The sequence below is a fragment of the Cyclopterus lumpus genome, chromosome 14 (genome assembly GCF_009769545.1).
Source record: "Cyclopterus lumpus isolate fCycLum1 chromosome 14, fCycLum1.pri, whole genome shotgun sequence".
Classification (NCBI taxonomy): Eukaryota; Metazoa; Chordata; class Actinopteri; order Perciformes; family Cyclopteridae; genus Cyclopterus; species Cyclopterus lumpus.
This window is the reverse complement of record NC_046979.1, coordinates 22,712,272-22,725,990: the sequence shown is the minus strand read 5'-3', so window position 1 is coordinate 22,725,990 and position 13,719 is coordinate 22,712,272. Positions and strand designations below refer to the sequence as shown.

General features: G+C 44.2%; 1 protein-coding gene across 1 annotated transcript in view; it reads left to right on the top strand.

Moving 5' to 3' along the window:
* The window catches only part of pknox2 (pbx/knotted 1 homeobox 2), an 87,127-nt gene that overhangs the window by 23,047 nt on the left and 50,361 nt on the right, over positions 1-13,719 (top strand). Inside the window, exon 2 of the mRNA XM_034550465.1 lies at positions 2,805-2,880. The gene's annotated coding sequence lies outside the window, so the exon portion shown is untranslated. The remainder of the gene's footprint in view (positions 1-2,804; positions 2,881-13,719) is intronic.

Sequence of the window (13,719 nt, the reverse complement as noted above, 5' to 3'; positions counted from 1 at the left end):
CTGCAGGGTGAGTGATGGTGGGCAGATCCAGGAATGCTAATGTTTCCTCTGCGGCTTTATGTGAGGAACGTGGTGATTAGACCTCCAGCCCCCTGGGTGGAGCCCCTCGCTGCACCGGCTCCCGCTCTGGTTTGCTTTGACGTCAACAGGAAGGTCAGCCGGGTCCCAGAGGGGTCCCAGAGGGGTCGTGCGAGAGACGGCGAATGGTGTGTTTTGGCGGGCTTCGGGAGACAGAGACGCTCCTCCGGGAGCCAGACGGGGCCGTGAGGGATGGCCGAGGGAGGAAGGGCCCTTGGAGCTTAGGGAGGGCTTCGGGAAGGATTACTGAGAGGCTAAAATGTTTTCTTTGTGGCCCTAAGAAACCGAAGAAATGCCCTCACCCAAATCTCCCATGGTCCGAGGGGGCTGTTTGGAAGTGAAACTCGAGCTACATCCTTCCTGAAGACTTTCTCCTCTTCTCGGGCTTTGAGCGTGTCTTTACTGTCGTTAACATGCACTATTTACTTTCAAAGCTTGAGCTCCACTTCTTTTATTGTAGCCTCTAGTGGAAATGAAGCCAGGTCCAACCAATAGCTGGAAAGAGCGAGTATTGGAATGAGGTTGGATGGACTGTACAGGATTACAAAGAAACTGTGAGACCAACCAAGTCTGTTTCCAAAAGGACATTAAATGCATTTTATATGGGGATATAAGTGTATTCAAATAAATGTAATGGAGCACCAGCTGCCACATTCCTGCTTTTGGTTTTCAGTGGAGAGTTTAAAAAATGGAAACTTAACAACACTAATTCTTGAAAACAATCTTCAGAAAATGGTTCCGCAATTTCCTCATAAAATCTGGATGTTTATCCATTCTATGTTCAATGAACCACTTTATTCGCCACATCTCAAATGATGTAAACACTCCTAATTGACTTTTCTCCAAATTTGCATGACAGTGGGGTAGAATATTAACTTTTTTTATATTTTCTTTTTCTCTTGCCCCGCCTTTAGAGAGATTGGGTAAAAACACACACACACACACACACACACTTGGGGCCTCTGGTTGTACCTACCTACCACACACACAGTAGTCCCCACTGAGCTCTGCGGGACCGGGTAAATACCATCCCTTCAGAGGCTCTGTGTTCGCAGATCGCTGGAGGTAGGCGGCCTGCTGGGAGGCCCGGCCACACTCCCACTGTTCTGGGGGGGCTTTAAGCGAAAGATCAGGTGTCCAGCCCTGAATGCTTGATTGAACTTAAATCTTTTGCATGTGCGCCATAACTCTCTCCGCTGCGCTGTGCCCCGTGTGCCTCAGACACGGCCAGCCAGTCATTTGCTGGAAGGAATTTGAGTTAGAGGCTCTCTGACCTCCCAGTTGTCACTGAAAATGTTAATAAAGATGCATTTTGCTTGTAGTGATGGGGAGTTGCAATAAATGATGAACTGACTGTAAATCAAGTTACTAGTCAATAACAGCCAATGCAAACCAATAAAGCACATATTTATTTATTCATGCCTTACTAAGTACTTTGATATATAATGTGTCCAGAAGCCTGACAATGCAATGGGTATTTTATTTTGAATAATAATGGATGGATGGATGGGAGGGTGGGATGTGTGAAAGTTCCCTCTTCTCTTCTTCTTAACCTTGGAAATAGTAATGTTGTAATTTTTTGTATATATCTGAGCTTCTGAGGAAGACCTTGAGAAGCCGTGGTTTATGTGGCTTACCGTGTTGCCATTGCATCCCTGGTTTAAATGCATGTTATCCGCTTGTTTCCTGTCAGTCCTAACGGCCCTCTATCTAAAACAAGAGAAGTGGCATGTTGACATCACTGAGCTACTGCGTTTGTGTCCCTCGTACACTAGAAAGTATACAAAGCAGACCTAGGTCGTTTGTCATTTACAGCATTGAGATTAGGATACAATCACACAGTTAATTAACTAAACAATGAACATAACTTTGTGTCAATGACATCCATGATGTTTAAGAACATACCACGACTGGAATAATGTGTGAATGGGAAACAATCGATTCGATCCGTTTAGGTTTGTGGTTGACATTTCGGGTCCACTGTGCAGGATGCTGACTTAGAGGACAAGGCAGGTGTGTTCTACATGTTTTGGTATCCTCAACAAACCCATGAAAAGAGCAAAAGCAGCAGTGAATAAACCTACGAACATGTATTGTGTTTGAATCCTAAAACTGATGCATGTTCTTCCTCTGTGCCATAGAGCTCCTTTAATTAACCCATCGATGGGCCTCACATGTTCCTTCCTCACCATGAACATACGCACTGTAGTTTAATTTGACTCACGTACACCGTCCTGCTGACACAAATACTCCCTAGAGCGCCACGTGTGGATTAATCCGCCGCTGAAAATAGTCCCTAAATAGCACTATTTCCTCCTGTTAGAGTAACGTTTGATAAGAACTACAGAGCCCAGCTGTTTTAGGAAATGACTGAGGCTTAAAGAATATCTCTATATATATTTGAGCCAGAGACTTGCTCGGGAAGTCATAAAGTATTGACGGATGCACATTGTTGGTTTTGGTCTTCCCAAGGGGTTAACATGCTATCCTCTAAACGTGGTGCCAATTGAGTCCATCAGTGCACGTGTGATTGCAAAGCGTTATATCAGGTGAAGATAATGACTTGAGAAATAGTGGAGCTGAACATATACTGCACCCTTGCTGGCATGGACATCTTTTACCGTTTTTCCACTTTCTGTCTGCGTGCCGCCATTTTTAATGTCCCTTTCAGTAATAACGCTGACCTTATTAAGCTGCATTGCTTAAACGTTGTCATCTGTCTACAGGCTCTGTGTGGAGAGTTGGATCGAGGGCCGCGGAGCAGAGACTGAAAGCTGCTGCGTTGCTGTGGACAAGCCAACTGTAAGTTGTCCTATAAACCTCATGAGGAACCCGGCCATGTGCTTGTGTTGGTTTATGTGTCTTTAACAAAGCTGTGTGCAAAGTGTGCGTTTTTATGATGGACATTCCGTATCATGTCTGGCAGATAATCTATTTCTTTGTAGGCCAGCACCAGTCTGATGTCATTTCTAAAGCACACAGTCAGATGTGATTCATGCTATAAACACGGAGTCCATGGCTACGATCATCTGGGCACTTCACTTCAGCCAATCAGTTCAATCGCTAAATAATAATTAAATAAATAAGATTCTCTTTTTTTTTGTCCTCAGTTCTTGTTGGAACTTCAATCTATAAAATAAAAAAAAATCTATATTAGATCTATTATATATATGTTTTTTAATATAGGCTAAAACAAATATTATATATATACTGTATATATCTATACTGTATATAATATTTTTTTTTATATAGATTGAAGTTCCAACAAGAACTGAGTACAAAAAAATTGAATATTATTCTGTATTCGGAAGATGCAAATACTGTGTATACATACATACATACATATATATATATATATATATATATATATATATATATATAATAATATAATATATATATATATATATATATATATTATCCGCTAATAATATATATATATGTATATATATATATATATATATATATATATATATATATATATATATAATATATAAGATGCAAATAGTGTGTGAATATATATATATGCACTATTTGCATCTTAGTCCGGGATGAAAATGAATGTGACCTAATGGGAATTTGTGTGATTTCATTTTTACATCTGACATTCAAATGAAGTGCTGTTCCACTGGACAGAGTACACGTTGTATGATGGTTTCCACAAACGTTCTATTCCTGAACGAGCCCATGAGACCTTGTGATGAGAAGAGGTGCTCCCAGTGCTGTGATGACTTTAGCTAATGCAGCAGCTAACAATGCAGTCAACACGTGCTCGTTTTAGTATCCAGCAAAAACAGATCATGAGACAGAGGACGATCACAAGCAGTTATGATTACCAACGTGGTGTTAACGCACTAATATGGTGATGAGAAGACTTAGATCATGCTGGAGGAATGGTTTGTCAGAACTGAACTCCTGTTTGTTGTTGTTGTCCACCTCCACCTGCGTCCTTCCAGAGACAATGATATTAGAAATTAGGGGGAAATTGCTGTCTAGGAGCATTTTAATATTACTGGCTGTCCCTCTGGTTCAGATTGAAATAAGGCCGAGGACTTAATGTCCTCTGCTCGCCCCTGTTTGCGACTAATTGCAAATTGATTTGGAGAGCTGAACAAGTTGTGGTTGTTCCTTTTGAATCAAAAATGATTCAGATACATTTTTTCATCTTGAGGTTGAATGAAACTCTCTCTCTCTGTTTATTCTTCTTTTAATGTATCAGTGAGCTTGAGCCCCGCCTCTCTTTTTTAAGATGCAGAGTTGCTGTTAAAGCGTATTAATCTACATCTTTAAGGGTCCACTTGGCTCCTAGCATTTGAGACTTCAGTCTCTCCAGGTCTCGTGTGTAAACTGTGTCAGTATGTCTGTAACACCTGGACAGTGCCTCCATGTGTGCATCATAATCACCGCAGCAGGAGACAATGTGTCCTGTTTCAGGAGCATCATGCTGCGCTCAGTGCATTTTGATCTCTCTCTCCATTTAGTTTTTTTTTCGGGTGAATTGAATTTTGAAATGGGTCGGCCTGTCATTGGGTCTGACCGGCTTCACTGAAATAGAACTACTGATGCTCTTCAGGTTTGGGGAGGGCCTTCCGTCTGGTACCCAGGAACAAGCAGCTTCACTGGGTTAACTGTGGATTCAAGGGTCACGCTGTTGAGGGATGTTACATGTTCACCTTTGCCACAGCTTCATCTCTCAGCGCATATTGGAGTATAGGATCCACATTGGATGGTTCGGTACCTCACAGTTATCCAACATTCGTTTCAAGCTCCTATGTAGGAAAGCACCAATTTGGAGGACAGTTTGTATGCCATAACCACAGTCTTTCCTCATGATAACCACAGCAGCCATATGCAGATATTGGAAAAAGACATTGCATCTTGAACTTAATTCAAGGTTTTACCAAATGGTCCATAAAGACAGAGGACAGCATTTGTGCTGCCCGGCTCTCGGGTTCAAACTTGCTGTCCTCTGTCATTATCCTACTCTCGTAACATCGACGCCTTATTGTGAAGTGTTGTTTTTGTCAAATTCTTCGCAATCCTAATTTAGCCTTTGCAGTCAAATTCTGCAAATGTCCCTCCATTGTGGACGGAATAAGAGCGAGCACAAAGGGGGATCTGTGCACACATGGCCGTCTCTCTCCGATTGCCAGAGGAGGTCTGGTTATACTGAGCCATTTGTCTCTTCCTACACAGGCCAGACTAATCGCACAGCTAGTCTCCGAGTCCTCTCGGCCCCTAAGTGTTCCCCGTTGCCGCCCTCCCTCTCTCCACCCGAAAACCTCCAGCACGACTCCCCACCAAGGATTGTTTTACGCTTAATTTTGTTAGACTTAATGAGATTTCACTAATTAAATCTCCTCCTGGTTGGAGCCCCCATTCCCCCCTACATTGCCCCCCTCCATTGCACTCACAATCGCTCCAGCCCATGGGGTGATTGCTTGTAGAGCTATTTTAGACAAATAAACTTTTCCATGAAGAACAGGGCAGTGGGTTGCACAAGGACGGGCCTGTGTTACTCCCTGGATTTCCAATTTCGCGCCAAGATGCTCCGCTGCACTTGTGATTGCCAATAGGTTTTCAAATCTGAGATGATGTGTCTACTAGTAGTAAAGTTCTCTGTTACATCTCATTGTCTGTTTTGATGATTGATAGTCCTTTACACCAGTTAAGAATATTCTGAATATTCTTGAACTGGAGGAACTGCTGGAAACGCATTGTTTCCTTGACACCCTACGTATTGTAGCACGGGAGCCAAAGCTCAAAAGCAAATCCAAGGAGTGACAGGACGTCACTCACATATTCCAGACTCGCGTCCCTAATAATAATCCCTGCATTAGCAGTAGGGAGGCTCTAAAAAGGAAGTGCCGAAGGGTGGGACAACCTCAGTTCAAGCAGTGGGACCTTGGAGGTCATTGTTGACAACAGCCGCTTGCCCTGCTATTGTGGACGACCCTCTGGGACTCTCGCACTGGCTATTGTAAGAACCAGCCTCCCGTTTCCCGTTTGAGCCCTGTACACCCGCTGCTTGGTTCTTCAGCCAAAAACTCCATTATAGCCCTCACCCCTCTCTCCCTCTCTCCCTCTCTCCCTCTCTCCCACTCTTCCTCCCAGGCCTCTGTGGCCATTGTAGCCCAGCTCCCCCATCCCCTGCCTCAGTTATGCACATGCACACGCACACAGACACACACACACAGACACACACACATACATATACACACACACATACACACACACACACACACGTACACACACACACACATACACACACATACACACACACACACATACACACACACATACACACACGTACACACACACTTAACACACGTACACACACACACACACACACATACACACACACACACTTACACACACATACACACACACACGTACACACACACACGTACACACACACACGTACACACACACACATACACACACACACACACGTACACACACACACACGTACACACACACACGTACACACACACACGTACACACACGTACACACACGTACACACACACACACACACACATACACACACACACGTACACACACACACACACACACACATACACATACACACACATACTCACACACACATACACACACACGTACACACACACACGTACACACACACGTACACACACACACACACACACACACACATACACACACACACGTACACACACACACGTACACACACACACACACACACGCGTACACACACACACGTACACACACACACACACACACACACATGTGCGCTGTGCTGTGTGGCCTTTGGGTGGGCGAGCGTGGGCAGCGTGCCCGTTTGAGATGGGAGTGCTTCCTTGATGAAGGCCTGCGCTGATCGGGTTTCTGCCACCTGTCATTCAGCTTAGGAGGCAGGAAAGGGGGCAACAGCGGTGGGATTGGGGGGGTGGAGCCGGGGGGGTTGATAAGAGATGCCATGGCAATCTGGCACGGAGCCTGCAGCCTGCTGTTGTTTCGGCATCGCCTCCCAGATTTCCCAAGTAGTCCTTTTGGTTGAGGCAGTGCAGCGTTCAGTCTGATCTAATAATAAAGGAGTATTTCACAAATTGTTCCTAACTTTACCTTTAACTGTAGCGTTCTAGCACACTGTATCTTTCACATGAAAGGCCGCTCACTGAAGAGCACAAAGCGTTCAGTGCTCAGTGCAACGCTTTGTGTTGAGTTCTGAACATTTCTTAGGAAAGTTAATGTCGGCCGTTACTTGAAATGAAGCCTCAGGTTGTGTTTACCTGCTGTACTCTGGCATATTTCACAGTGAAACGGAAGATGTGAGCGTTCTACAGTTACAAGAGGGATTTAAATCAAATCCTTTGCGTTTGATTGGACTGCGAAAAAGTGGGCGGGTTTAGGGATTGAAACAGAAATGGAAAATGAAGTTTTCCTCTTCCTGTCTCTCCATTTTGCTCTTTTAGCTACAATCGACAAACAGTGGATGTTTTTTGTGAGTCATCAAACAAAGAAAAGACTCACTGATATTGATTTCCTTTTACATATATATATATTTGGCTTATGACAAGATAAGAAGATGACAATTAACACGGAGAAAACAGGATTACAACTAGGAAATGGATTTTTTTAATTTCATGGCGTCTTTAAACCTCATTTTTATTGAGTCATACCTTATCTACTCTTTTCCAGACATGATTTATGAGGATTGTATTTTAATACTTTATTGTCTTATTACGACTCTCGAAAAGCATTCAGAACACGGTCAGCTCTCACAGAGCTGTTTATAATCACACCCATGGTCCATATAGACAACTACATATGTCTGTGTATTGTTGGACAATACCTAATTATGGGATATTTGTACAATGATTAATTGTGCAGAAGTCCAAGTGAGTCAAACTAACGCTCACCGACTTCGACCCTTTAGCTTTAATGTCATTCAATGTAAAATAAAATGAGGTTGCATTGGACAGTACTAAACATCTAGCTCATGGAAAACCTCATTGAATGGGAGTAAGTTTGGTAAAAGGCTGATGTTGGACCAAAGACAAAAAAAAAAAAAATATATATATATATATTGCTTTAATGAGTTGCAATTCAGTAATTAAGAGCAACACCTCATAATATAGGTTCATGCTATGCTTCCCACACCAGAGGCTACCAGTGCTTTCCGATATCTATTAAATGTAATATTGAGGTTTTGTCCTGATGTCCTGCTAAGGAACACACAAACAGACCAAACAAAGCATAACCTCCTTGGCGAGTACCAGAATAACATGACCTGCTGTAATTCATCACAGGACTACATCTTCCAAACACAGCATGCTATTACAAATTGGATGCTAGCGGAATGCTGGCAGTAAAGTGTTTATGGCCTCATTTAGCCTTGCTCTTGGGGGGAGATACATGTGCCTTTCGGCCTGCTAGGCTCACGTGCTCACTCTGAGAGATTTGAGTTCAATCGAGACGTCTGCATGTTCCTATTAATCACAAGTGCTTCATAACTTTGGGAATTGAGTAAAAATGATGTGTTGCAACATATTAAGAAAAGCTACTAAGCTGATAACATTTTAGCTCAACGTCTCAGCAGATATGAAACCGTGGCTGCCATTTCAAATACAACACGATTCAGCAGCGTGTGGACGTCCTTGAGGCCGCCCGGCTCAGGTTAATGTCACAGCATCTTCAGCAGAGAATGTGTCAGCCTCCTCAGGCCTGCAGCCTGCCCGGTGTAACGAGGATGTTCTGAGGGATTGAAATGATGCTGGGCTCTATTTCGGCTGCAGAATGTAAAGACTGGAAGGCGAACTGGCGAGAACGCGGCGACATACTCTCTCTGACCTCTGCGTTGCATGAGTTCGGGGTCACGCTTGTGCTTTACATTATTAGCTTCACTGTGTGATCCCACATTTCCCCTCCACCACTCTTACAGCCACTCGCCTTCCAATCCATCCATATCCATTCCTGCCTCACCCAGGCTTTTTACCCCACCAGCCCTAATTGTAATTATGTTGATTTAACTTAGACACATGCGGCTCCCTCCCCGTCATCTGAATGGAATCTTATTAGTTTGAATATTTTTTTAAATATTTATTTATTCCCATTTCTCAGGGTCCCTGTCGGCATTTCCAATTACTCTTGTCGTGCGGCTGTAATTGCCTCCATGCTAATGGCCGCCAGACAATCGTGCTAAATGAGGTGAGGCCGAGAGGCTAGGAGCCCGACTTCATTAAGAGCTAATGGGATTTTATAAGGGGGACTGAAGACCCAGCTCATCAAAAAGAGGGAGATGGAAGGAAAACAAAACAGATGGAGGGGGAGAGCCAAATCACCGCCGTTCTAACTTAACCTGCTCCCTTTACCCGGCACTCTGATGACAAAAAACAAAAACAGGTTAGTATTTCTCTAGAGGACGACTAGCTTAATACAGAGAAAGACAATAAGACACACGGGTGGACTTGATAAGTGTGCATGCATCCTCTTGCTGTCCAGTTGAACATGAAAAGCAGCTATTTTTATGTGTCCCACGCTCTTGGATGCCGTCTCAAGGCGACTGTTTCATTTCCTTGGCAAAGTAACAGCGACACTTATGTGTAAATTATATATTTTAGAAGTGAGTGGACAGTCCGGTCCAAATCCTCCCACACATTTCACACTTCGCTCAGACAGAGAGAGACTTGGTTGGACGGATGTGAATACACGGCTTGAGCACAACAGGATGTTATGAGACCGAGGCAATAATTCTGCATATGGGTTGAAGGCCACCAGAAGCCCACGAGGTCATAAAATAATTCGGAGCTCTTACATCTGTTATTGTTGCTGCCCTGCGATGAATTCTGCTCGTATTACCATGAAAATATCTGTTCTTTTTTTAATAATGTGGTTCCAACCAAACACCAACAGGAGGAATGTGTGACGAGAGAAGAAACATGCTGCAAGAAAATCTCTCAGAAATAAGTTGTTATTTCTCTTTAGTTCTGAGGAGGAAAGGGACACACGTGCATTCCGTTTGTGTGAATTACAATATGTATAAAAACAATGTGTGAATGCATTTTGTTCCTCTCCCACCAAATGCTCGGCGCAGCCACGTGAACAAAGTTCCCCGCTCGGTGCACTAAACCAACCCCTTCGCTGGAGTAATGATCCCGTACTGATCTGTCTGCCCTTGAAATGCACCGTGAGGCGGCCATCCATCGTGGTGAAATGGCTCCGTACCCCCCACAGGAATACAGTTACCTTGTGAGCTCTGCACAAGATCAGTTGCCCCACACTTTCATGTGCCGCGGCATCTTAAAGCCGACACGGTGCGTCTGCCCGTCGGTCTCGGCCCAACGGCCTCTTTTGGCTCCCGTAGACCAGGCGCCTGCCAAAGTCTCTCACACGGCGAGTCAACCGACGTGTTCTTCAATGAGAAGCCAGCGTTATATAGGGGGGGGGGGGGTAATGGATACTGTAAAGTGTACTAATGCCACCACCCCGACTCCGACCCTGGCTGTTATGTATCCGCTCATCTGTTTATGGGAGAGAACCCGTGTGTTACACTCTCATTGAGGTCAGGGACTGGTTTTCAGGCTATAACGTTACCCGGAAATATTTCGGGATGTTTTGCAGAGTATCACATAAAAATGTCCAAATTCCCCCTCTGCATGACTACTTCTGCACAGTGAGTAATTATTTATATATTATTATATTCATATAGGAATCACGGAGTCTGCACAGAGGGGAATTCAGAGATAAGGAGGCCGGTCATCCACAGACTCTATGGGGTATTGTGAGGAGAGAGCAGAGGTGGACTATTGTCATCTGACAGAAAGATCACGCTGGCTTTGGAGAAATAGTTTCACGTGGTTAAAAATGCTATTGAATTATGCTTTTACATTAACCACAGTATGGGACCACCAGCCCAGATATAGCTAAGAACCTATTGATTATCAATACGTCCTCCTTTAATACAACAGTGAGCTATACTGTGACTTAAGTCCGATAACATTGAGTTGCCGAAGCAAAGGAAATAAACCAACGTGTGCCCAGCTGAGAGCAGAAGAGAGTATATTAACATTCACAGAACGCTCAGTCGGGTCTTGATTGCCGTGCGTTGTTTCCCGGACGCTTGAGGAAGGCAGATGTGTCGACTCCTCTGGGCTGCGGGCTGTTTTTGTCCCCTAAAATGCTGGTGGTGGGACGGCGGTTGTGGTTTAAGACTCGGGCCTGGTAGGAACAGCTGTCCTACAGCTGCCATCTCTCCTGCGTTTTTTGGTGTGTGTGTGTGTGTGTGTGTGTGGGGGGGGGGGGGGGGGGGCTGAAAAAAAAAAAAAACCTCCTGGGTCAGAGCCAGAGGTATGGCGGTCTCCCTGGCAACTGGAGCTGAGACGGTGCGTGTGTTTATGTGTGTGTGTGTGCGTGTGTGTGTGTACGGTGGGGGGGGGGGGGGGTGGAGAAACAATCTAGCCAGTGAGAAGCAGAGCTGGAGGTTAAGGCCACGGAGTGGATCTCCACTTTATCTGCATCTCTTTTGCCACCGGGTTGAGACAAAGCTCCACTTTTCATCAACAAACAAGCACCGTCGCACCAGAATGACACGATTAATATTCAGTCTCTCCTTTTTTTCCTTTAACTGCTCTCTCAGCTCAGCACAAGGGAATGTGGAGCAAGACGTTGAGAAAGGGGAGAAAGGGAAAGGAGGGGGGGATCAGTGAAAAGAGGAGAACGTGGGTTTGGGAAGAAAGAGAAGTGAGCAATGGCAGGAATGAGTTGGAAGATGGTAGGGGGGGTGATGGGGTGATGGGGGGGGGAGGGGGGGCTCTGGAGATGGAAAAGCGGGAGGACGGGATGAATGGGCGAGAGGGAAAGTGGATATGTGGAGATACTTGGCTTTGGCCCCATCTAAATAATGTTGTCATGCTAACTCAGCCCTCTCTCTCTCTCTCTCTCTCTCTCTCTCTCTCTCTCTTCACACTCCAAGCCTCTCAGACGGCTTCAAATCAAATAGAAAGAACCAGTTTGTTTTCAAGAAGCAGACTTTCTTCAAAATGTCATCTTTTCCAACGACTTGAAAATGCATTAACTTTTTTTGTTTTCTCACAGGTCATTTCAAATGCAGTTGTTGTTGTTGTGGTTTTTTAAAAAACTTTTATCCAAGCTGCCTTTGCCTTCACTCTTTCCAGTCAATGCGATACAGCGGTTGCTCGATTTCTGGCAATTATTGTCCACAGTGTATTCTCACACTGAAACTTTCAAATTAAAGCGCCCACCTACCTTCTGTGCAAACACATTTGATGGAACAGCCTGAGTTTGTGTTGAAATCTCGTGCACAGTCTCGTACAATAAGCTCACAAGACAAAAGCACAGTAACAGGTGTCTGCTGTGTGTTGGCTGGTCGAGGTGTGAGAGCACTGTGAGTGTGAATGTGTGTGTTTATGGGGACGAGCTCCACTTGACTTCAGCTGCACACAGTTTGGTGGAAACGGAATCTCAGTTTACTCCGCATGTTTTCTTAAAGTACACGGAGTTACAAAAGTGTTTGGAAAGCAGTGCCGTTTTAGCTCCAAATGGTCTCATATTTAGATGTAAATGTATGCACATATTTAATACATCCATTAACACCACCTGAACCTCATTCAGCTTCACCTCCTGTGGTATGATGTTGTATGCTCGTAATGCTTTATTATAAGACACTTTAAATCCTACCTTACGGCTACAGTAACATTTGACAACCGGCCAGCAGAATAATTTGAATTTGCAACAACTTTTCAAAATAAAAGCCTAGTGACAGGATTTAAAGAAATACAAAGTAGTTTGCTCTCAATAGAGCACCAGTACAGTACAGGCCTCATGGAAAATACTATAAAGTTACTTCTCCCTGATGTTTTTATTTGCTTTATTTATTTTGAACAATGTAATTGACTTGACTAATTATTTAGTGATACTTAATGTCTGATTTCTACGGTGCCTCATCAGATTGCATCTCAGACGATGTCTTGATGCTTGGAGGGGCGTCATCAAAAAGGCACGATGATTTCATATCTTTACTGCCTCCTCCCAGGCCTGTACTGTAGATACACACCAGTGGGAAGATGAAATACAAGACGCACAGACAAACCTTTAAATGTGATGCTTTCTTCCTCTTAGTCACAAGTGGGCCCGTTTTGGCCGCACGATGACAAGAAAACACCAAACATAGAGGGGCTGGACGTTGTTTCCATAGAAACAGACCTCATGCGAAAAGGTCACTGTCAGAGGTTTTTCTCAGAAAAAGGCAGAAGGATTATAGGACCCACTTTTATTGTCCATTTTTATACATTCCTCTTTCCCCTCAACGAATATTCTAACAATGATAAAAAATGTAGGATTTAAATAGTGCAATTACATGGCTGAGAATGGTGAGGGCCCCCTCTCTTTTTTATTATTATTTCTTTATTCTCTTTTGAAGTCAGGAATTGAAAAGGGAGAGTGGTGGGCAGCCTGTGCGCTGCCTGAGCTTTGTGTTTCGGTGCAGATACGTCGCCCGCCTGCCCCCTCAATCACTGGCAGTTCCTTCCTCTCTCCCCTCCCTCTCAAGTCGTTTTAATTAAGTCAGTCTCACTGGCATGGCAGGCAAAGATAATTGGAGAGGGTTTTTGGATGCCATTTACTCTAAATGGCGCCTGTTTCTTCCT